Source organism: Trachinotus anak, unplaced genomic scaffold, assembly GCF_046630095.1.
Source record: "Trachinotus anak isolate AG129_WGS33_773 ecotype Australia unplaced genomic scaffold, CSIRO_AGI_Tana_v1 ptg000001l, whole genome shotgun sequence".
Classification (NCBI taxonomy): Eukaryota; Metazoa; Chordata; class Actinopteri; order Carangiformes; family Carangidae; genus Trachinotus; species Trachinotus anak.
The window spans coordinates 3,304,995-3,328,353 of record NW_027273852.1 but is presented as its reverse complement, the minus strand read 5'-3'; the positions used below and the strand labels follow the sequence as shown (position 1 = coordinate 3,328,353).

General features: G+C 39.0%; 1 long non-coding RNA gene across 1 annotated transcript; it reads left to right on the top strand.

Moving 5' to 3' along the window:
- LOC139618389 (uncharacterized) lies at positions 1-23,092 on the top strand. The gene is made up of 3 exons (XR_011689754.1): positions 1-268; positions 21,043-21,155; positions 22,402-23,092. It is a non-coding gene; the product is annotated as an uncharacterized lncRNA (long non-coding RNA).
- The last annotated feature ends 267 nt before the right edge of the window (positions 23,093-23,359 follow it).

Sequence of the window (23,359 nt, the reverse complement as noted above, 5' to 3'; positions counted from 1 at the left end):
TATGCCCATTGTCATGATCTACTTTAATATTGTTCTTGCTCCATCGACTGCACAGCCTGACAGTACAAACTTTGCATCTAACCTCACAGGAGTCCCACGTCATATCTCCTACCACTTGCTGAAACTGATGCATATTCAAGGACTCTGATAAAAGATCGCACGTGCAGGTTATGAATCACTTTTGATGTTCTTCAGGTGACTCCTATGACCCCTCAAGCCCGGCCTAAAAGAGTCTGGTGTGGTGAAACATCAATATGGACTCATAAAGGTAATCTTTTTAATACTAATACTAATATAAATCAAAATATGTGCTAATGTGCTAATGTGAGATAGCAAGCTTGTCAGTTGTATTATTTCAGGCTTTGGATGTTCTCAGACACAGATCAGTGTACAGTATGTATATAGTGATACAGTGAACCCTGCAAGTACAGAGGAACTAGGATATCAAATCAGTGAAGTCTTTTTTTAAACCTTGTAGTTAGTGCATTCTGGGGAACCTAACAATAATTGGTTCTATTAAAAAAACGTTGTTAGTATAAACTATATCCCAAATTACTGAATAATTTAAAAGGTCTCGCTGGCCAAATGGTCAGTCTCAAAATGCACATTCAAACTGTATTGTAGCTAAGTAAGAGCCTTTGGAAGACTATGACACCACTGCATTTCAGAAAGGAAAATGACACCTCAACTACTTTAAAAGAGGTCTAATTTTCATGTGCATGAGATGTAATTTTGGAAAATGTGAGACAGATAAAAGAGCCTTGCAGCTGAACGTTTACAGGGAAGAACAAAGGGAAATGATATTGTGAGACATCTTGGCGGTAACCATGAGACCATGAAATGGAACCTCAGTGCTTGTGTGTCAGCTCGGCAATTTTCCACCATGTGAGGTCAGACAAATTCAAAGAGAGCTTCCTCTTGCCATTCACAGGAGAATGATTCCCCTGAAGATCACACAGGGTTGTTGTTGTTTATATATATATAAATATATATATATATATATATATATATATATATATTTATACACATGATAACCCTCAGTCTTTTTCCTTGTTCGAAACATGTTAATATTTATTTGTGTGTGTGTGTGTGTGTGTGTACCAGGTATTACTGATGTTGTGGGGACCTTAATCTGTTCATTAAGGTTAGGTTCAGATTAAGGTTAGGGGTTACGGTTAGGCAAGTAGTATTTATGGTTCAGTTTAGAGTAAGTTTCCAGGAAATGATTGTAAATCTATACGCAACATATGAAGTCATAGAGACACAATTGTGTGTGTGTGTGTGTGTGTGTGTGTGTGTGTGTGTATTGGCAGATACATATAGACCAATTCTAATCCTAATATTTGTAAAGAGACCATCTGTCCAATCCCTCTGTGTTGGATCCACTGTTTGAAAAGCATGTCTGTGGTTTTTTTCGTGTGACATGCAGTGTGAAGTGTATCACACCAATGGACCCTTGTAGCTCAGCTGCTCTTTCCTGACACTGATAAAGTAGACGGAAGAGTGAGCAGCTTAATAAACATGATACATTTAATTCTTGATGAAAGCATCAAAGCGTTTTGCTACTGCTCTTTGTTGAAAATTCATGTTGACACCGCTGGCTAGTGACTAGTCCAGCAGCTCATATAGATGATATATCATTGTGGTGTGGTTTAGGATCGAAGCAATGGAGGCTCTTCTGCCAAGAGGCAATAATATTTGTCAGGGTTGTTGATTGATTTCTCATTTTAATGCCTCTGTTTCATGCCCTAATCTCAAGGTAACATTTTGTGGTGGAGTGAAATGGTGGAAGAGAGCCAGGGCTGACATATTTGTGCTTTATCTTGGGGTAAATTACCATTTGTGTCATTACATTACTTTACCTAATGGTTTTACTGACAAGAAGCACACAATCCTGCCAGAAGAGATATGCAAGATGTTTTTTTGTATAGTAATGGTCTTTCAGTAAAATTAGCTGGAACTTTGATGTCACAAATCCAACCAATATTACTCTGAATCAAAGTGGAGCTTCGGGACAAATCCACGCAAACAAAGCTCTTGTAATGTCAAATGCTAAATTTGGCTCTATTTTGTCATGACAGCGGGGGCATATCTACAGTTCATACTTTACTACTAATCATACCTGTCAGGATCTGAATGCTGCACTCAGGGAAAAAGGCATGTAAGATGGCTTAAAAGCTAATTACACTCAGGATTTGTTACTTGAGTCATTTTGTGGCTGCCCAAGCCTGCAGACCCTTCCTGATTTATTGCACTAAGACTGACATCCATATTGTACAAAAAGGTTTTAACTGAGTTTCTTTTGAGGGCGAATCAGCACAATTGCAACCTATTAGACAACTTATAATTTTCCCATCACTCAAATGCCCCCTTTATGATTGTATAACCAGGGGTTAATAGGTTATTCTGTTGCAATATGATTTTTAGCGGTGGCTGTTCAGAGACATATTTTGTGTTTTCGCAACTTGTTTCTGCTGCTTCCTAGTGTTCAAAATATCAGTTATTGCAGGTTTTGCGGCAGTATGCAGCTCCAAAAAGAATCATGTCAGAATCAGTGCTGCAATCCATTGTTTGTGTGGAAGTTTTAGTTATGTGACCGCTAGCTGTGGCAGAGAGCAGGTGTTCAATACCGATCCTTCAAACACAAGAATGACAATATTTATTGGTACTGATTTCAAAATTGAATACTGAACAATTGAATTAACTTGGACCAGCATGTCATGGACCACTGAGTAGCTGGTTTGGACCACAAGGACCATATACTGGTTCATATACAGACAGTTAATAAAACTGTGTATATAGTGCAACAATATCTTCCGAGACTAATCAAAAACAGAGGATATTAAATAGCAACTATGCATCATAGTATTATGAACTCTGACAGCTATTCAGCTAACAGTGTTGCTAGCATGTCCAGAGAAGGGAGAAGATGGATTAGAAAAACAATGACCACTCCACAGACAATGCACTAACTGGTCTGGACCACTATCTTTAGCACCCCTCGTGGTATTAACCAGTAAAATGTTTTAGTAAACATGGTCAGTGGACAGACCACTGATGTGGCTACAACCCTTGCTGTGTTTGTGTAAAAGGAAGAGCCGCGGGACAGGGTGCCGATGCTATTGCATTACATGTCCCGCCTCTGATTCTGGAATGACAGCATGCTAATGCCACACAAAGCATTTTGCCAGATTTGTTTGGTTTAGTGTAAAGGCAGCACAGTGAGGGGTCTTCTTATCAGCAATATCAAGAGAAAGAGAAAGAGAGAGAGTGCACCAGAAAACTCCTGCCCTTCACCTAATGTTCTGTTGATTTATTGATATAAAATAATTATAGCCTACATTGGGTTTCTGCTATGACTATATAGTAGACATCACTTTTTAAAAATGAATGATATTTACATTTGAACATATTTTTTATGTTTATATCTGGATAACTTTCTTCCCTGATCATAGAGGCCAAATTTATAACTAGTGTGGGACCCATTACATCAACAAATAAGCAAAATTTGTGGTCTGATGGTTTGCATGAACAGAGTGGTCTAGGATAGAGTGAAATTCTGGTCTGAATTATTTGGATTTGTTATTGTATATTGTTGTTATATATGCACGTGTGTGTTTGAGTATTTATGTATCAGGGAGGCACCATACTTTAACCGGAAGTTACTACCACGAGGTGGTCAATCAACCGCCAATAAACTTTAAAGAAGGAGTAAAGACACAGGTGGAGGCAAAATGAATTATGGCTCTGTGTACTTAGATAAGAGATAGCTGGTTAGCAACAGGAATAGTTTAAAGGAAAGAGAGTCAAGAGACAGGTGGTGAATCGACAAGTGACCTCTGAGAAAAGAAGAGAGCTTCCTACATGTTCAGTTGTTATCATGGGAATAAAAAGTGCTCTGAGAACACCCTGTTTGGCCTGGCAGATGATAGAGCCTTGTACAACTATAATATCACTTTGAAGTGGATCTGTAGAAGACGAGAGTCCAACACAATGCAAGAAACATTTCTGAGGGTCAGGTTTCTGAAGATGAATCAAGTCAAGCACTTTGAAAATTAGTTAACACTGTGTATGTTAGTTCTGACATTCAGATACACAAGCGTTATTGTCCTCCAAAGAGTACAATTCAATATCACAGGAGGCCCGAGGTGTGGATAAAAAAATGATATACAAAACTGATGATGGCTGATATCCATTCAGCTGCTTCAGGTTCAGGGTCTTGGCATATGTGTATGGTGGCGCACCACCATTGTTAATGTTATGAGCAACAACCCGTGCTTTTCCCACTATGACATGTATGCTGTAAAATCAACTATTGTGTGTGACTTCTTAATTGCATCCCACTTGCAGCATTTCTCCGTATGCTTGTGTTTGCTGTATTTGCAGTACATTTCTTCATTGAATTACTGCTGCAAAAAATGCTAGAAGGGAAACTGTCCATTCTCCATCCTCCTATGACCGTCCAGATGGTTACAGCAAACTTCAAACATAGCATTAGCATTCATTTTAACTGTGTAAATTAACTTTATCCCAGCTCAAAACACAAATAGTTATTCATCTCATTGTGTCCTGAATCTCATGGGGTTCATTCATGTTATTCTCTGTAACACCTTAAAGTCTTTAAACAGGCCTTACTTCCTGGCGACCCAGTGTGTACAGAATTACTATCATCGAGCTGACAGCAGCAGCAGCTTTAAAACTGTCTTACTTTTTACTGCCCCTGCCTTCACATTTATTTCTATTCAGCTCGTGTCAGGCTGTAGCTTAGCTTAGGTTATCTAGGTTTTAGCTGGAGTAAGAAGTTGTTGACATGTCATACCAGCTTTATTTTCAACATTTGTTTTCATCTTTGAACTAAAAGAAGCAGGTGTTAACAGTCTGGGCAAACCTCAAACTTCCAATACACATAATGGAGAAGAGCAATGTTTTTTTTTTTCCCCAATCCGCTACTTCACCCATCACCAACCCCTGTTAAATACCACCTGAGCCTCAAGCTGAGCCCTTAAGAATCCCTAACTTATTTATGTGAAATTAGTTTCCATGGTGTTTATCTCCACATCCAGTCATGTTTGCTCAGAGCCCTCTTCACTGCTAAAATTATCTTCTAACCAGACTCTCCAGAGAGATTTGCAATAGGTAGTGAGATCTGAATCTAATGCGATAGGAACTTTTATTGTAAAAGGGAACAAATGTCAGGGTGATAACACAGCCATAACTGTCTTCATACATTATTGTGATAGGCTACCATAATCACACTCATCTCATTACTTTAAATATTAAAGAAACCCTAATTAGGTGTGGTGTTCTACCTTTTATGCACTTGTGTATGCTCGCTGTGATGCACTTACTAAAACTGCTACTGGCATATCCATCAACAGTTGCAGTCTTTTATGTTTTTATTTTTATTTGAAATTTAAGAAAACTGCATGTTTTATTTAAAATATATATATATATATATATATATATATTTATACCCAGCACTTATTTAATTTGGTTATTTTCTTCTCAAACTTGCACAGTAAGGCCTGCTGGGTAATCCCAGTTTTTCCAGTGAGGTTTCCTCTTGTCATTTCTGATAACTTGTGGGAGTGAACATAAATTTTTCTTCTCAGCCTTTTAGCAAGAAGCAAGTGCTCTTCAGCAGATGGACTATTCAGTTAGCAGCATAATGTTTAACAAACCCAAACAAACAAGCGACGCTCAGAAGAGGAAGGATAGAGGAGAACAGGAGGAGTTTACGGCTGGATAAGTTTTTACTCTGCATGCTTCAGGTTCATTGAATGCTAGCATAGTTGACGTGCAGCTGGAGGCTAACATTAGCAGGATTGGTTATTTTCTCAATAAAGCACAGCAGAGCAGGTATTTGGACTGGAGCAGTGTTGTTAATGACTTTGCTGAGTGTGAGACCCGGTGGATGAACTTCTACAGGTTCTTTATGGAGCGGGATCAGGGATTTTAATCTATAGCTTCATAATCATACGTTGGAAATGCACAGTAAGTTCTCAGTTGCTTTCTAATTAGCTTCTCTTGACTTTGTAGAGGGCAAAATCGGGTAAGTACCAAACAAGCACGCACAGTGTCTTTCCTGACCTTGACAGGCTCAACAGCCAAATTAAATATTGGTCTATGATCACATTACTTGCCAAGGGGTAGAGAAAGACAAAAGGATGACTTTCCACATATTATCATAGTTTCGCATTAAATTATTTTACCATCCAGAGGTTTGATTTCAATTATTAATAATGAATTTGCATGTAATGTATCTCTGGAGAGGCTCACGTTTTACAGTTAGATTTAAAGTCCCTGCACAAGCGTTAAATTTTATTCCTTAGGGAAATAAAGTGGCTAACATTGAAGTGATAAAGCACTTATTGTTGTTCATGTGCATTTATACACACAACTGCTTCTCAATCAAAATAATATGGCCTAAACCTGCAGGTTATATTAAATGATCAAAAGGATTAAAGGTTACAAAAATTTGGGAAGTGAGAATATCTGTGTACCTTCCTTTATATCTACCTACCTTCCCTTATATGTTAAGTCAATTATTTCTACAAATAACTGTCCAATTATCCATATGAAAGATGGTAGTAGAGGTGTGTGTGTGTGTGTGTGTGTGTGTGAGAGAGAGAGAGAGAGAGAGAGAGAGAGAGAGAGAGAGAGAGAATGATTTGGTGACTGTTTGTCTGATCCTTGATACTCCCAAATATACCACTAGCCTGAGGTCACACCAACAATGAACTAAGAATTCAATAAGGGACAGAAGAAACAAAGGTTTCTACACAAGGAGCAGTGCTGATTTATTGCTGGTTTAGAAGGTGGCCCCCTGAGTTAAACCATGGTAGGATAGAGGAATAAATCTCCACTGATCTGACTGAGCCTCCTGACTCAAATGTAACAGTTCGTTTGGCCCAGGAGGTCAAGTCTGCTGGCCCCAGGCCACTTGCAGTATTTAATCTTCAGCCCTTTGGCTAAGCTAAAGCATGGATAAGCCAAACCTACATGGACACATTCAGTCCCCTTGCAGATTCAGGAGGGGTATCACCAGACACCTGTGGGTCTTTCATAGCTTCTTTACAGTGGAAAGCATCATCTAACACTTTACAATGAGGCACACAAAAGCTTTTACACAGCAACAAGTAAGCAACCAACCACAGAACTAAATGCAAATGAATGAGCAGCTAACAAATAGCCCCCAAAATAACTGCTTGATACTTTGTTTGGGAACCAGTGACTAAATGAGTCTTGTCTATATATCTGTGATGGATTGTTTTTGATTTACACTGAATCAGATGCTAATCCTAAATGTCACGTTCACTAACAGTTAGATATAACTGAGTTGTTTTTGAATGCATCACTATGTACTGATAAGTGAGCAGTTAGTTCCTGATTTGTTCTTTACTTCAGCATTGTGTAATAATTAACTGGATTGTTCTACTGTATGTATACTGTATTCCTCTTGCAGGGGGAAGACCTCAATTTTAGACTTTTTATTGGAATAATTTGAAATCAGACAAAGTGTTTTATAATTTCAGTAACTAGCTAAAGGATGGACAATTCACAGGGGTTACATTTCATAAAAAAACTCACACTCCTCATGTAACACCCAGCTATTAAAACCTATAGATCCTATAGATCCATGCCTGACAGTGTAGTTATCCATAAGATATAGTGCTACTTGCTGTGAATTCACCATTTGCTGTTGAACTTTATTACAGTGCTGGAGGACTACTGATAATTCTGTTCAATATTTAACAGGAGAAGTCTGCAGCCATGCATGTGGCTATATTAGGTGTTATTATGCACAGCGGTGCATTGAGCAAAATGCTGCCATGTTCACCATCTTATTGTAGCATGTTATCATGCTAAGATTATTAGATTAATTAGCACCAAACAAAAACTACAGCTGAAGCTGCTGGCAACATCATCCGTTATATTATTATTAAGGCAGTTAAATAAGCATTGGACAAACTGAAGTTTTGACTTGATGCTGATGATGATGAAAAGTCAGGGGACTGCCAGACATTACAATGGTTACAAGGGGAAATTAATGTCTATTGCAAATTAATGATCCATCCAGTGGTTGTCAAGTTAATTCGCAGCATTTTTCACTTTTTTCATGAGTCATATCAGATCACTGTGACTGCATATGATCAATACCAGATTGAATAGATGGCAGGTGTGCCATTTATGTCAAAGAATATACCACATTAGACATGAACCTTTGAGAATTTATCGCAGCCCACTCTCCTCATTTCACCTCTACTGATAGAATATGAAGTACATTCATGCACCTGCCACCGAAAAACCACCTTGTAATATTTTCTTAATCACACAGTTATTTTGGCTTTGAAGTTTCCCTCTAATTGCCATTTCCTTTTGAAGTCAAGATCAATTAAATGCTCAGCTTAGATTTCAGTTGGAGTCATTTTATCTTTGGAGCAGTTGGTTATGGTAATCTGCCAACCTTGGCCCCACCTGAGAGGACAGGCCTTGGGGTTTAACACCTTCCCTCTTAAATTGTGTTCCTGTACATTATGCTAATAGAGGAATGCAAATATGGTGCCTGACAACAATTTCTGTCACAGTCCTCCCAGGTGTTACTCAGAGTCTATGATCCTTATCAAGGTGTGTGCATGTAAGTATGTGTGTGAAGACTGGGGCAGCATGAGGAGCAGGGCACACACTGGGAGAGTGAGGGTTTGTAATAGAATTAGAAGAGACTGAGTTCAGTGACAGGCACAATCCCAATCACCTTTCAGGTAAAAGACCCCTGAGTAATTGCTATGGTTTGCAACTGGGCAGATGGATAAACACTGTAGTCTCGGTAGGCTAAATGTCAAAGACAGACAGAAACCCCCAAAGCATTACACCCACACATACTCTGTTCTGACAGAAGGACAGTCAAGGACAAACTACACCAACGTATTTAATACCACACAAATTGTGTGTTATGTGTATTTAATACATAAAGTGTATGTAATGTATTTTATCAATCTACAAATAACATATCAGGCTACTTTTCCTTTGGTGCACACTTGTACTGTAACTGCTTTACTTCTCTCCATCATTTGCTTGCATTGTGTTACATCAGCTAAATTCTCCTGACATACTGCTGGAGCTGAGAGACAAAAAGTCATATTGCAAGTCTGCAAATGGGTTTGTTAATGACTACTAGTGTGAAATGCTGAATCTAGGGTAGGTATTGTGTCCTGAATTTTTAACCTTAACCCATCCCTGCTTGTTAAAATGCAGAGCATCTGCCTCTGCATACAAATATTCCCATGATTTGGTCTTTTTCACCACCTCCCACTCCTTCCACTAAGTCCCTGGTGAATTTTGATGCCTCTCTTTTAATTCGCCTGTGTACATATGATGGCGATCTCACTGATGATTAAAATTTGTATTAGTTGCTAGATTACCTTCACATAAAGGGTGCGCTTAAACATGAGTAATATCCCAAAAGAGCACTTTAAAGAGGCCTGATTATCAGCAGCTAAAAGCCCACGCTTTCCTCTTATTCCCTCTCCCAAGCATGACTTGGGAGCTCTAAAGGACAGGCAGAGCCATTATATTCATAAGGAACAAAGGAGAGGCAGAGGGCTCAGTTGCAGAACATGCTTTTTAACCACACAACCTTTCTGGAAAAGCCACTGTCTTAAAACCAAGGTTAAGAGCTTTGCAGAGTTACCAGCAAACAAGGCAAAAAGGGGATAAACATTCATGTTATAGGGAGAACAAAATGCTGTACTTATACAAAGAGAATGTATTTTAATACTTGAAATGTGGCATTTTGTAAGCAGTTTGCACTGATGTAATACCAAAACTGAATAATGCAATGCGCTGGAAGGTGGCCTCGACCAAAAGCTTTTTTGCTTTCCTGCAAGCAGCCTCATGTGGTTATGAAAGTAATTACAATCCTCTGTAGCAAAGGTGGACATGGTGGGACATTGCTTTACTTTGACAAAACATCCTAAGGGAAGATTGGGGTGGATGGCTGGGTAAACAAAGATTGCAAAGGGTGTTACTTGCGCCGACAGCCAATACTGATTTGCTGAGGTCCAAACTTCAGTCAGTCAGTCACTATAATCATTTCTCCTCTTCATACTGGCAGTGAAACAATACCTCCATAACACAACTACTCTGGGAGAGACAGGGGACAAAATCCACACTTTTTGTTCCGTGCAAAAATAAACTGTAAGATTCAGATGAAACTAATAAGAGGCTGCATCAGCCTGGACGAGTTAGCCTAATTGATGATTAAGCCAGTAGTTCTCAAACATTTTCTTCCAATAGCTCCTGTAATGGCTCAAGAGAGGGGCCAACCTTCAGAAACCACTGAGTTCACTAACCAATTTAACATATTAAACTTAACAAAAAGCATACACACAAAGAACAATGTTGTCCTAATTAATCCTCTTAAATTGGCTTGACCATGTACTTTAAATCTTGAGTGCTACACTTGTCAGATGAGAATTACACTGATGACAGGTATTAACCATAAATTAATAATGGCAAATGATATTTCACACATTTCATACGACACAAAGAGATTTCCACACTTCATAAACGCAGGCAGGTCTGACAGAAGTGTGAAGAGGGGAAGGGATGGGGTGGGAAATAAAGTCACTTATTACATGGCTAATGAACATTAAAACATTGAGTTAACTGGCTATGCATAGTTGAAGATGGGTTTTGTGCACTGCCACTGTTTTTGTTGCTCCAGTTGTGTAGAGAGGGAGATCTGCACTTAAAAAAATGAGTTGTCCATCAGGAAAGAAATGGACACCCCAACAGCCCTAGCTCAGAACACGAAGCTGTTTATAAAAAGGACGAGGAAACTCAATAATGTGGTGATATCTTGGAGATGCAGCATTAAAGACTTCACAGCTCTTATGGGTGAAGACCTGCTGGCCATGGTGCAGTGCAAGGAGATTTTGCGCCATGTTAATTATCACTGGAAAGCGAGTGAATCATTACTCAAGGCCTCGTGAGGAAGGAGGCAATATGGGATTGACTCACGGTATGAGAAAATGAAGAGGTCACAGGTTGAGAATTTTTAACTTTATGATAATAAGGGTGAGATTTGCTTGTAAGCTCCATACTTATTTGCCTACAGTAATGCAGTGGTGAGCCAGGAAGTTGCGACTTCACCAACTGTGGAAAACATCTGTGGAGGAGGAGATCATCATTGCACTTTCTGGGAGTCCTCTTTTCAAAGACCCTTCCCTCCAAGATTAGAGATTCAAAGAAAAGTGCAACTTGACACAAAGTTGTATAAAGTCTAAGAGAAAGTGGTAGGTTGTTTATTTACACATTGCTTGCTCACAAGCAATACTTGTTACAATTGCAAGCCTTGACATGGCTGCAATAACATGCGGGAAGTGCTGGAGACAGTGTGAAGTAATTTCTTTCACTTCAGGCTGGTGTGGGTGTTAAGAAAAAGTGATACACCACCCCAGCAAATCGGCATCAATGTCCACATGTAGCCTACTGTAGTCCACCTTTGCAACACACCCTACAACACCAAAGCAAGACAATATGAGAACCACATGCAATATTGCATGTCTATGAATGAGCACTGTCAAAAATATAGTACCAGCAGCCAGGCAAAGGCTGCTCATTACCTTTGATCTGTTAAAAATGAAAGTATCTAGTTAGACAATTCATTTTTGAAATCTCTATGGTTTTATCAATGTGGTTTTATCAATCAAATCCAACATAACAGTAATTTGATTGCTTGTTAGTTTAAAAACATTACTAAATGTAACTTTAAGCTTGACTATTCATTTTGTGATGTACAGTAGATAATTATCAAGCACAAGCCTTGTCAACCAGCCAGCTGATACATGCTGTACAGCACATGTCTGTTGCTACCTCTTTGAAAGCTTTTATGTTCATTAGCTCACCTTAACAACTCCAGGTACAGCCTGTACCTACAGTATATACTTAAAGTGCATCAGTTCTTTCATTATAATATAAGGTAACATCCCTACAGGTAGGCTATTTTAACTGCAATCATCTGTGGAGAGCACTGTACAAATTATTGATCATTAAATTTCCAGCAGTCCATGTATTCTCTTGACAGCCTGTACTTTATATGACTCACCTAACCACTGTCATTTCCAAGCTATTATCCTGACTGAAATGTACAGAGACATAGCAGGGTTGCTTTCCAAGTCTCCTCTGCCTCTAATTGGCAAGACGGCTTCAGCTGTGTCTGACAACAGAAGGCTGAGAGAGCAGAAGGTTTGTCAGTTAGGAGCAATGAAGTGAAACGTTGGAAATTTTGGGAATAACTGTGCAGTGTGAGGTAGATAAGGCACATATTAATCACCCTCCATTTGCTTTTACTGCTTCACATTTCCCCAAATTAGAAAACCCTCACCATTTTGTGAGGTATACTGTTTTGTTGCAATACTTATCTTTAGCTTTAATGGTGTCTGTGAGGATCATTGGCACAGCCATCCAGAAACTTCAAATTCACAGTAAGCTTCTTCAGCTCAGCGGGAATATACATTTTTACCACTCGATAGATGCTCGAATGTCGGTCACTGCAAAAAGCCCCAGAAGGTAAAAATACCAACTTCATGGTCCCATACTGTAACACCACATCTAGCCATAAAAGTGTTTATTTCATGTCTGGTGCAGCAAGCCCCTGCGGTGATTATGTATAGTGGTGTAACCTGAAGCATATGGAGCACAACCTATTTTGGGAGTTGACTTTTTTTGCTGATGGTGACAGATGCTCAGCCAGACTGGTGTTTAGGTTCAAAGGCCACCATATCTCTCCCTCTCCTGATACTGTATGTCTTGCATGTATTAAATAAGCTTCTTCTTTGACTGTGCGTCCTTATCACAGAATTGTGCTGTGCTTGCATCTGCTGCAGTAGCACCTTGCATTTAAGTGTAGCTATGGTATCACAGTTTCTAAAAAGCAGTAGGTGCTGAGGAATAACAGCGTTTTTTTCAGCGCTTATTGTCTGTCACGTCTAGGTAATACAGTGCTTGATGCCACTGTGAATTGACCCCGTCTCACTTGGTACATGCAGAACTGGATGATTCATTTTAATGTAGTGGGGTGAACTATATAGTGCTGCCTGTGAAGATTTTAATATCTAAAGTATGCAAGAATATTTAAGGATCCGAAGCAAATTAATGCTGTCATACATTCACTCCTGTGGATTTAGTATTGAACTGTTTGCGCTTTCCCTGTTGTTGAACACAAGCTGAACTCTTAAGGCCCCAGTAAATTGCTTCCCTCGGTAAATCCATCATCCACTGATTTAATCTAAATCCTGGCTTTTGGTCTAGTGTTAGGTCAGTTCATGCCCTTTTGTGTTGTTTTCCACAGTGCAGTTATTGCTCCATGGTGGATGATAATTGACACTGTTGTGGTGGGTGAGAAAAATAAATAATGGTTTAGAAATACTTTACATATCTACATGAAAAAGGATGTACCTGTTCTTAGCCTACAGCCTTTAAATTTGTCTAATTATACATAAAAGCTCATTTGCTTTATTAAATGTGTGATTTCTAAACCACAAAAATTACAGTTATATAAACATGTAATTCTAGATGTTTAACTTTCACTTGAATATACACTCACCGAGCACTTTTTCAGGAACATCTGCACAACTGCTTATTCATGTAATTATCCAGTCAGTGGCAGCAGTGCAGTGCATAAAATAGCCTCATTGATGAGAGATGAGAATGGGCAGACTGTTTGGAGCTGACAGAAAGGCTACGGTAACTCAGATAACCACTGACCACTAACACTGCGTTGAGCAGAAAAGCATCTCAGAATGCACAACTCACTGAAGCTTGAGACAGATGAGCCACAACAGCAGAAGGCCACGTCAGTTTCCACTCCTGTCAGCCAAGAACAGAAATCTGAGGCTGCAGTCCAAAACTGGACAGTTGAAGACTGGGAAAACAGGGCCTTGTAAGATGAATCTGGATTTCTGTCACACAGATGGTACGGTCAGAATTTGGCATCAACGTCACGAATCCATGGACCCAACCTGCTTAGTATCACCAGGCTGCTGGTGGTGTAATGGTGTGGGGGATGTTTCTAGGCATACTTTCAGCCCCTTAATACCAAACATTGTCAGGAATGAATGTGCAGCTGACAAATCTGCAGAAATGATGTGGTGCAACATGAACCAGAATCTCAAAGGAATGTTTCCAACTTCTTGTGAAATCCATGCCACGAAGAACTGAGGCTGCTTGGAGAGCAAGGGGAGATACAATCCAGCATTACTAGGTGTTCCTAATGAAATGCTTGCTCACTGTATACTGTACTTAAATGTCAGTGTTTAAAAACATTACTACTGTTGCTGAAAGCATTATAAACTCCACTGACCCGTGTACAGACCCACTCAGAAGGCTCTGAACGTGTTCTGTGAAAGTATTTTTTTCATAAAAGTTATGAGTTATGAGTATGGTCACAAGGTGTCCATATCCGATTTCCAAGCGATTGTTTACTTGCAGCACATTTCATTGTGTCGCTCCCTCCCGTTGCATCAGTGCCGTGTCAGTGGAGGTGTGTTTGTTCATTAGCTCTCTGTGTACAAAGTGGGAGCCTCCTTGTAAAGATCCAATCGGATTTCACTCCAGGAGAGCCAAGTCAATACAGCAAGTGTACCCGAGCGAAACCCTGATGGCGCAATTCTTTGCGCTGCTATTGTTTACTGCCTTTTTTCCCCACAGGTTTCCTTTTAGAGAGGTTTATAATCGCCTGTGAAAAAATGAACTAAAAAGCCCACTGCAACAACAATGTTAGGTCCAGAGGTGAAAATTTAGTTTCTGAGAAGATGTAGAAGTAATGTGAAGCTTTTCAAAGCTCTTGTATAAAGCATATCCTAGTTATTGCTATCAAATATATTTTCAGGTGATGACCAAAAAAAAAAAAAACCATGTATGAGCTGATGTAGTTTATGTTGGGTTTTAGTCACATGAAAGGATGTCTCATAAACACGTCTTAGCCTTACACTTTCTGAGTCCACTTACCAGCTTTCTCAAAGCTGTCAAGTGCAGCTCACATCATTGAATTGAACTAGCTCAGGTGTCACATGATCCAGACATGGACATGGGTCACATACCATGATTTGAATTATACATACACAATTCCAATGCTGATGAAGGCCAGAAGATGTGGTTGCAAGTAGGACAAAGGTTATAAATAGACTCTGCACTAAGATTCTTTAAATTATTTGAATAAAATGCTCAGAGGGTCATAACCTTCACTTACTTGTGTTAGACTGTGTAGTAAGAGGCAGATTGTAATTCTGTGTTTTGAATTTTGCTGGAGGGAGTAACCTTCTGGTTACATTTGGATCTTGAGTCATGTCTTTAAATAATCCACATTCACTGATGCTGTTATCTTAACTTAGCTTCATACCCAGGTCGACTCACCTCATCTACCCAACAGCAGCCTCTGCAGTTTTGTGTGATCAGAGATCTCCTGCAACAATGATGACAATATGGTAATGCTTTATTTTGCAGGCCTTATGAGTTACCAAGATATTTCCTGTAAAGAGCTGGTATTACCTATAGGAAAAATACCAATTCACGGTTTTACATATGCAGCTCACCTCCAGCTCAGCTTAAAGACTCGACTCAGTTTTTTTATAATTGGTAACTCACATAAAAGTCTTCACAGTCAGCACCGCAGCAGTCAGTGTGGACTAAACTGTGGATCACTTGTCTTTACTTTGAAAGATGTGGTGACTGTATGCATTTATTTCAAAGTGATGAAACATTTGGTCACTCACATTCAATGACCACCAAAACTCTGTATTTACACTACATTTTGCACATGTTTACATAACTTCTGTTCAAACACAAAACATAACACAAAATTACTGTAAACTAGACCACAAACTGCATCTCTCAAAATGACCTTGAGTTGAATCGACACCTCTCTAACAGTTTCACACAAAACTAAACATTATAACCTTCATGAAGGGGGATTTATTGGAGGTCTGCATTAGTTTTAGCTTGGTGTGCCTAATACTATAAACTGCCAACTGAGTGTATCTGCAGAAGACTGCCAGGAGTGGATTGTAATGCTACTGGTTAGGTTTTTTTTTAGGTCAGAGTGATCTGAGAGACAAAGTGTTCTTGTTGGGAGACAAATGTTGACAGATGTGTTCTGGTACTAGAGTTGATCTTGAAATATGGATGAAGTGTTTAGTTGCATTAGTGTATTTTGAATGTGAGATTAACTGTCATGCTGAGCTGCATGTCAGTAAAGAGAACTGTGTGAAGGGTTTTGCAAAAGTGAATATTTTCTGTACAGAAAAATGTGAGTTAGCAGTTGTAAAAAAACAAAAAAACAACTGTAATTGAAAGTGTACCGACCAAACATTTCCCATGCAACTTGAACCTACTGCAAATTTTCTTCTTTCTTCTGTCACAGGGGAAGAATATCTAAATGAGAAAACATCAAAACATGAAGCTAAATGGGAGTATTGTTTTTTTAACATCAGTAGCGGGAAGGATTATTCATTTTACCATCGTGTGTTTGGGTTTTGCTTTACAACATGTCATATTGTCCACTGAATGAGAAATAATTTTCCAGTGAGATACCTGTCTGATGTTTTGAACTGTATCTAACAGAAAATTGAACACTGAAATCCATGTGGTGGGTTTCTTCAAATTAAAGTCACCAAGATGAAAGCGAGCAGACATGATACCGGTATGGGGCTAGAATTTTAAAATGATCTCTTACTCTGTGCCTGTCAGAACAGAGATAACAGTGTTACACTAAAGCATACTGATGTATGTGTTTGTTTACACTTGCTGCAAAACACAATGACTTAATCCCTGTTTTGCACCTTTGCCATCTCAGGACAGCGAGCTGCCCAGATGCCAGCATCTGGCCATGTTTCATATCAGGTGATCTAGCATAGCTATGGTGTGTTTGCAAAGCCTGCCCTGTGAGAATGATAAATTGAAGCGATACATGTGTGGTCTCACCTGTACGGCTTAGAAGTCTCTTGGGTGAATAACTCCACTCTGTTTGTGTGTATATACCGAACCTATCTCCTCTCCTGGGGGGAGTTGGGGCGCCATGCTTGGTGGGGCCTCTGGGAAGACATTATCGCCCACCCATCTATCCCCATGGGTTGTAGCTCCCTATATCTCTGCCAGAGGGGCTTGAATGTCATTTGTTACTCCTATCATCTTATTACATTTCCTTCTGCAGATGTGGTTCTTACTGTATTATGTCCATTACAAATTTCAAATAAAATTCTAAACTATGAATAGAATTTTAAAAGCTAAGTTACTAAAAATTGCTTAGTTTTCACAGTTTCCTGTTAGCTGTACACTTTTGGTACATAATGTATGGTATTACATTTGCCAGCCTCTGTAGTCGAACGAATTGTGACAGATCGATGCCTGGTTCATACTGAGCAGCTAGATCACTGCAGTGAACTACACCGATCAGCCACAACATTAAAACCATGTTGTGGCTGATCAGTGTATTTATTTCAACTCTGTGAAGTGAACATGAGTTTAATGAGTTAATCTCATGAAATAATAGCTAAACCCTGCGCAAGGCCAACTGAGAGTACATGTTATTCCTGTTATTAATATTATTAGTAAGTATGACATGACCTTACTTTTTTTTTTTTTTTTTTCGATAGTCTGTATTTAAGCATTACTTAAATACTTAAATTCCTGTGGCACAAATCCAAAGTGTGCAAGCATAGGCTACAATGCACATACAATATTGGAAATTTGTGTAGCTAAAGGTTTAATAGATGATAATAATAATACTATTTAAAATTAAGAAAACTTAATTGACTGTCTTGCTAGTAGCTTGTGTATTAGCAGGTGTTAGCTAGCCAATGAGAAAACTGAACACTGATCAGGTGGAACTGCAACTCTTGTATTCTCTTTGTAGGGATATATTTCATTCTAACTTCATTATAAATGGGTAAATGTTTGTATAACGTAAATTTCAATGGGTAAATTAATGGTTTTCTAAATGGAAAAGGCTGCTTTGCTCGCTGGGATCTAATCCAGCACCAGCACATAGCATTCTTGAGCGAGTCTCAGACTCATCCTGTGTCATGATGCAGTAACCTTTCCCTTACATAGCAGGACAGTGATGTCCTAGAAGCTATTCACAAAGGACTTAAATCCACTAGCGACTTCACTGATATTTTGTCTGAAGAGAAATGCCTCACCAGCTTCTTTGTCCTCCTCTATGTTCAAGCTATGCAGGGAAAATGTGTTGGCTGTCTCAGACAAGGACATTCATTATTAACCAGGGACATAAAAAAACAAGCTGCAGGCTGTATACAATAATGTGGTGCACAAGCTGATGTGCAGTTGCGCTTCCTTGACCCTTGTACCATGGAGGATACAAGTCTGACGAAGATGGGGTCACAGGCGGAGATGGTGGAACCAGAGAGTCAACCAAAACCTGCAGCTGCAGGTCCGGTGGCCATCAGGCTGGAGGCGCAGGAGATGGTGGAGAGGTCGGTAACATATTACACATAGATATTTCCATGACCTAAATCCATGAAAAAAATAACTTTAATCAACTTGTAAGTGTACCACAGGCCATGTTCAAGCTGGATCATGGGAATATAGGTTTTTGGATTGAACTGATTTGTGACTTACATTGTGGTCAAAATTAAGGTTACTGGGTTTTGTGTTTAATGTTAATTAATTGTTTTTTGTTTTTGTTTTTTATGATGTTTTCAAAAGTGTGACAATGTTGCGAAATGTATATATGAAGAAACATCTTTATATTTTTTGTATATAATTATCCAATCAATACGCTGTGTCTTTCTGAACATCCAAAAGCTTAATGAAGGGTGGCAGCCATCTTATTGTGGAAAACAGTAGCATTACATTCCCTTGTGCAATCTGTCTTGACTGCCCAGAGGCCACCTCCATGAAACTATACAACAGAGGCTTTCTTTTTAAGTTTGGATATTCTCCTTAAAGTCAGCGATCTTTTGTTTGCTTTCTGAAGTAGCACAGCTCTCTGCCACTGCTACTGTCAGTCTAACTTAAAATCATTTTAAAATCCAGGTGTCCGATGACTAAAATTCTTTTGCTGGTTAAAGATAAAGTTAGAAACAACCACAGTCTAAATGAAATGTAACATGAAGTGTTGCTTAAAACTGGATAAAAGTCCATTTAAGACCATGTTTCTGACAGCATTTCTGGCAGGCAGCCACAACACTGACGCATTCACAATCAGTTGCATGCTAGGGTTTCTATACATCAACAACACCAACTACCTAACTAACAATTTTAAGAGGCAGAAATCTGAACACCACAGTTGTGAAAATCATGCTAACCAATTTCTCTATACATTTGACCTTAAACATATCCATCACATAGGCTTGGACACTTAAACTTGACAGAATAATGAGCACAGAGAGCACACCAGCAGCTATTAATCCTTCTGTATCATTCAGTGTCATGTAAAAAAGGGCTACTGATGTCTGCTTTTAGACAGCAGGGATTTTAACCAGTACAGAGGATTTAAATCAGAGCCTTGTTATTGAAGCCCATTGATTCACTGTCATCATAATCTCACCTCAGCAGAGAGTTGAGCTCCTGTTACAACACATTTGGACATGTTTACTCAGAGATTAGCCTTTTGGGTGCACAGATGACAAAGTAGTGGCCTAAACATTACTGTACATATCTCATGTGGAATCAGGTAAATTGGGCCATCAGCTAAAATGGGCCAGATAAAGTTGAAATATCATAACTCTTTAAATTTTATTAACCAATTCCTGTTAATAAATTGAAATTGTTGCCACAATAGTTCTTGATGTGTTTGATTTGATTGCTCCGAAGTTGGTAAGGTGGGTGGGGCAATTCCTTAAGGTAAAAACCCAAGTGGCAAACCCGGGCTGCAAAATGAAGCTGACGCTGAAGTGCCAAGAACTGCAGTTCTTTGAACGGCCACTTGAGGCTGGCTCCGAAAGTGGGTTAATCCCCTTAGACTCCCATAATGCCCCTAACTTTACAGCCTTTACAGCCTGGTGCAAAAACAGTTTTGTTCTCTATAGCTAATTTCCCCCTGGATGACACCTGTAACTGGAGGGAATTCTTATATAACTTACCAGTTTAAATTTTATTAATGCATAAAGTCATGCATAATTCAGTTGTTAAAACTAAAAATCATCAACTGGAAGCAATATCTCTCCTTACATCTGATATCTCACAACAGTGTTCCGTCCCATAAAGGATCTGAGGCCTGATTGCATTCATAAGGTAATTCACTGCTTTCTAGTGGTGGAAGCAGGGTATTGTCTCTGGAAGCTAGCTGGACTTCCAGCCGTTGTATCTATCATTTCTGTCAATTTCCGGGGTGTAACCGTGTCCCATTGACAAAGGTGTAAGATTGTCAAGCCAAGACAACAGCAGCCTTTTTTTGGATTTGCAGATGCACATTGAGGATAATCCTGGGATCTTTGACAGGTGACTAGTGATACCGTTCTGAGATCAGTTTTGATATTGCAGCATTATACGCATTTTGCAGACGTTTGGAAACTAAACTTGCACATGAAGTGTAAGAGGCAGTAGTAGAAGGTAAATGAGCAAATTACACTAATTTCTCACCTCTGTGCAAGATCTGCAGTAAATTTGAGAAGTCAGAGACAAAATATTGTTACAGGAGTAGAGCAGCTCCTTTCAGAATAGATCAGTATGTACGTTGTGTGTGTGGCAGGTGAGAGAGAGCTAGAAAGAGAAAGCAGTGACACTGCCAACTAGAGCAGAGAGTTAGCTAGTTGGTAAGTAGATAGCAGTATAGCTCTACACGTACAGTGGGATGTATGTGCATTTTAGACTGTTTGTGATACAACTAAAACTATGACTCCAAAATCTCCTATGAGACCAAAATTCATACGTCTCCCCTGTTCTTCCCAACAACAACCCAACACTAAGGCTGGAAAATGTAGCATTGATAGAAGTGATTTTTAGATATTTTTCCTCAATACTGCATGTTTAATATGTTAATACTCTAAATTCACAAGAATAATCCTAATACTTCTTCAGACAGGAAGGAGAAAGGTCAAGATGTCCAGGCAGAGAGCAGCAAGATGCACAGGAGAGCTTGCTCTGTAAAAGTCACCTAACGCCACTGGAAAGTTCAATAAATGGATTTAAGGGTAATTTAAATAACTTAATTGCAGAGAAAACTATGAGAAAAAAAATGAACAAGGAGGCGGAAGGATTAAGAAAAGAAAGGATTGGCGTAAAAACTATTTGGGTTCAAAACTTGCAGACAGAACTTCATGAGTTGGGATAACTTTCATTGTATAAAAGCTCTTTTATACCATTTACCACACCTTGTTTTCAGGGGTTTAGTTGCCTCCTGTTGCAAACTGGTTTTACATATATTTTTAGTAATCTGTGTAAAGCATTTTGTGCTTTACATAGACTACTAAGAATAATACTATCTTGCTATTGCATTTTAATGTTAGACAAACCCAAAATAGGTTCACATATAGAATAATCAATTTTCACATGAAATATGAAAAAAATGAAATTAACACTATTTGTTCTCCTTTTGTTCTAACGTAAGTCAAATAAAAATAGTGTGGCCGATTTTATGTGATCATGGCCTGATCAGTATCTGACAATTAAACCTCAAGAATGAGAAAAAAAAAAAAAAAGAATTTACACATTTTTGTCAACATAGAATAATAGAGGATAAGTGACTGCCCACTGGACATCTAGCATGCTGGAAATGCACAGACTTTCTATGCACAGTGGTTGCCTGGTCTAAATATTAATGGCTCCTTTTATTGCCAAGAGCTTCTGTGATACCACATTTATGACTGGAAGAATAAACGACTCAGTGTGTTGGTTTTAATAATGCTCTCTGCACTAATAGGGAATATGCAAATACTCATTTTGACTAATGTAATTCTTTTCTATGATTTATATCTGCTGACACAATAGTCTACAAGCAGTATGATGTAGAGTTTTACAAGACAAATCCATGACTTAGATAAATGCTGGCTTGTACAGAATCGGGTTAGGAACAGAGGGATAGCTTTAAAGATTGAGATACAGTGATGAAGCATGGCTATGCTTTGTGATATGCAGCCCCTAAAACACCCCCCACCTGTGTATACACACACACACCTCTCCAACTGCAGTGCATTTTTCATCTGTCCCTTGTGGATGGAAGTCCCACTGTGAACTACAGGGTGCTGTTCCTGTTTAAACACCATTTACGTCTCTTTGTCTGTCCCCCACCACACACACACACACACACACACACACATACCCACACACAAAAAAAAAAAAAAAAACATACACATTTCTTCCACAGTGTCACATCAAATCTTAGTCAACATGGTAAGACACAAAATTATCTTCAATCATTCTGACCTCTCTTTGATTCAGGTCTTGTCCAGGATGGCGTGTAGGCGGAGAGGGGGCTGATGAGTAGCAAGCAGCGTCAAAGTGTTCGGGTATGCGGCCTGAATGCATGAAGACAACATGCCTGCTCCATTACCCCCTCTGTCACATTCTGTTTCATATATCAAACTGATACTGAGGCGCGTTTGGCTATGAGACATGTAGGATTATGCACTTGGCAAAGATGGACAAATAGAGCAGACAGATCTGTTATGCTTGGTTATCAGGGGGCTTTGGTCCTGTCAAAACATTTCCTCATCTGTTCATGAACTCCTCCAGACTGCTGAAAGTTACTCTTATCTTGAGAATGTTGTTTAGTCTTAAAAAAATAAAAAAAAATAAAAAAATTAAAAAATAAGTCCTGATTTATCTCAAACTGCCCCTAACGCAGCCCCTTTGTGGAGCCTGTGAATAAAACAGGTAATATTAGCTTGGACCCTCATAAGAGGCCTCCTTAAAAGCCCACTTTCTTCTGACTGGCCAAACATAGCAGCACTATGGATGTATTATAACACCTAACATAGTCACTTATTACTCTTTGTATTGTATATTTTTAAGCACAGCTACACACAACCATGTTGTGTCTCTGGTACAAGGACCCTTGCTGGGTAACAGCAAACATTGTATGGATGTGAAAAAAATAAAGAGAAAACTGAACAATTAACATATATTTGAGTTAGCCCTTGTTTCCAACTTAACTGCTTTTTAATCAATTAGCCACATGAGCACTGGATTCACTGATATGATAACTGCATTCATTTATTTTATGTCTTAAATTGTCTCAGTGTGGCAAAATCATAACTCCACTTTGGCCTGGATGCCAGCCAAGTGGCAATGGCAATGGCCACCACATTTGTCTCGAATGCAGGCATTACTTTAACACATGTTTACCTCACTATTAGTAACTTTTGCCATGTTTAATATGCAGGTCCAAAATTGTAAG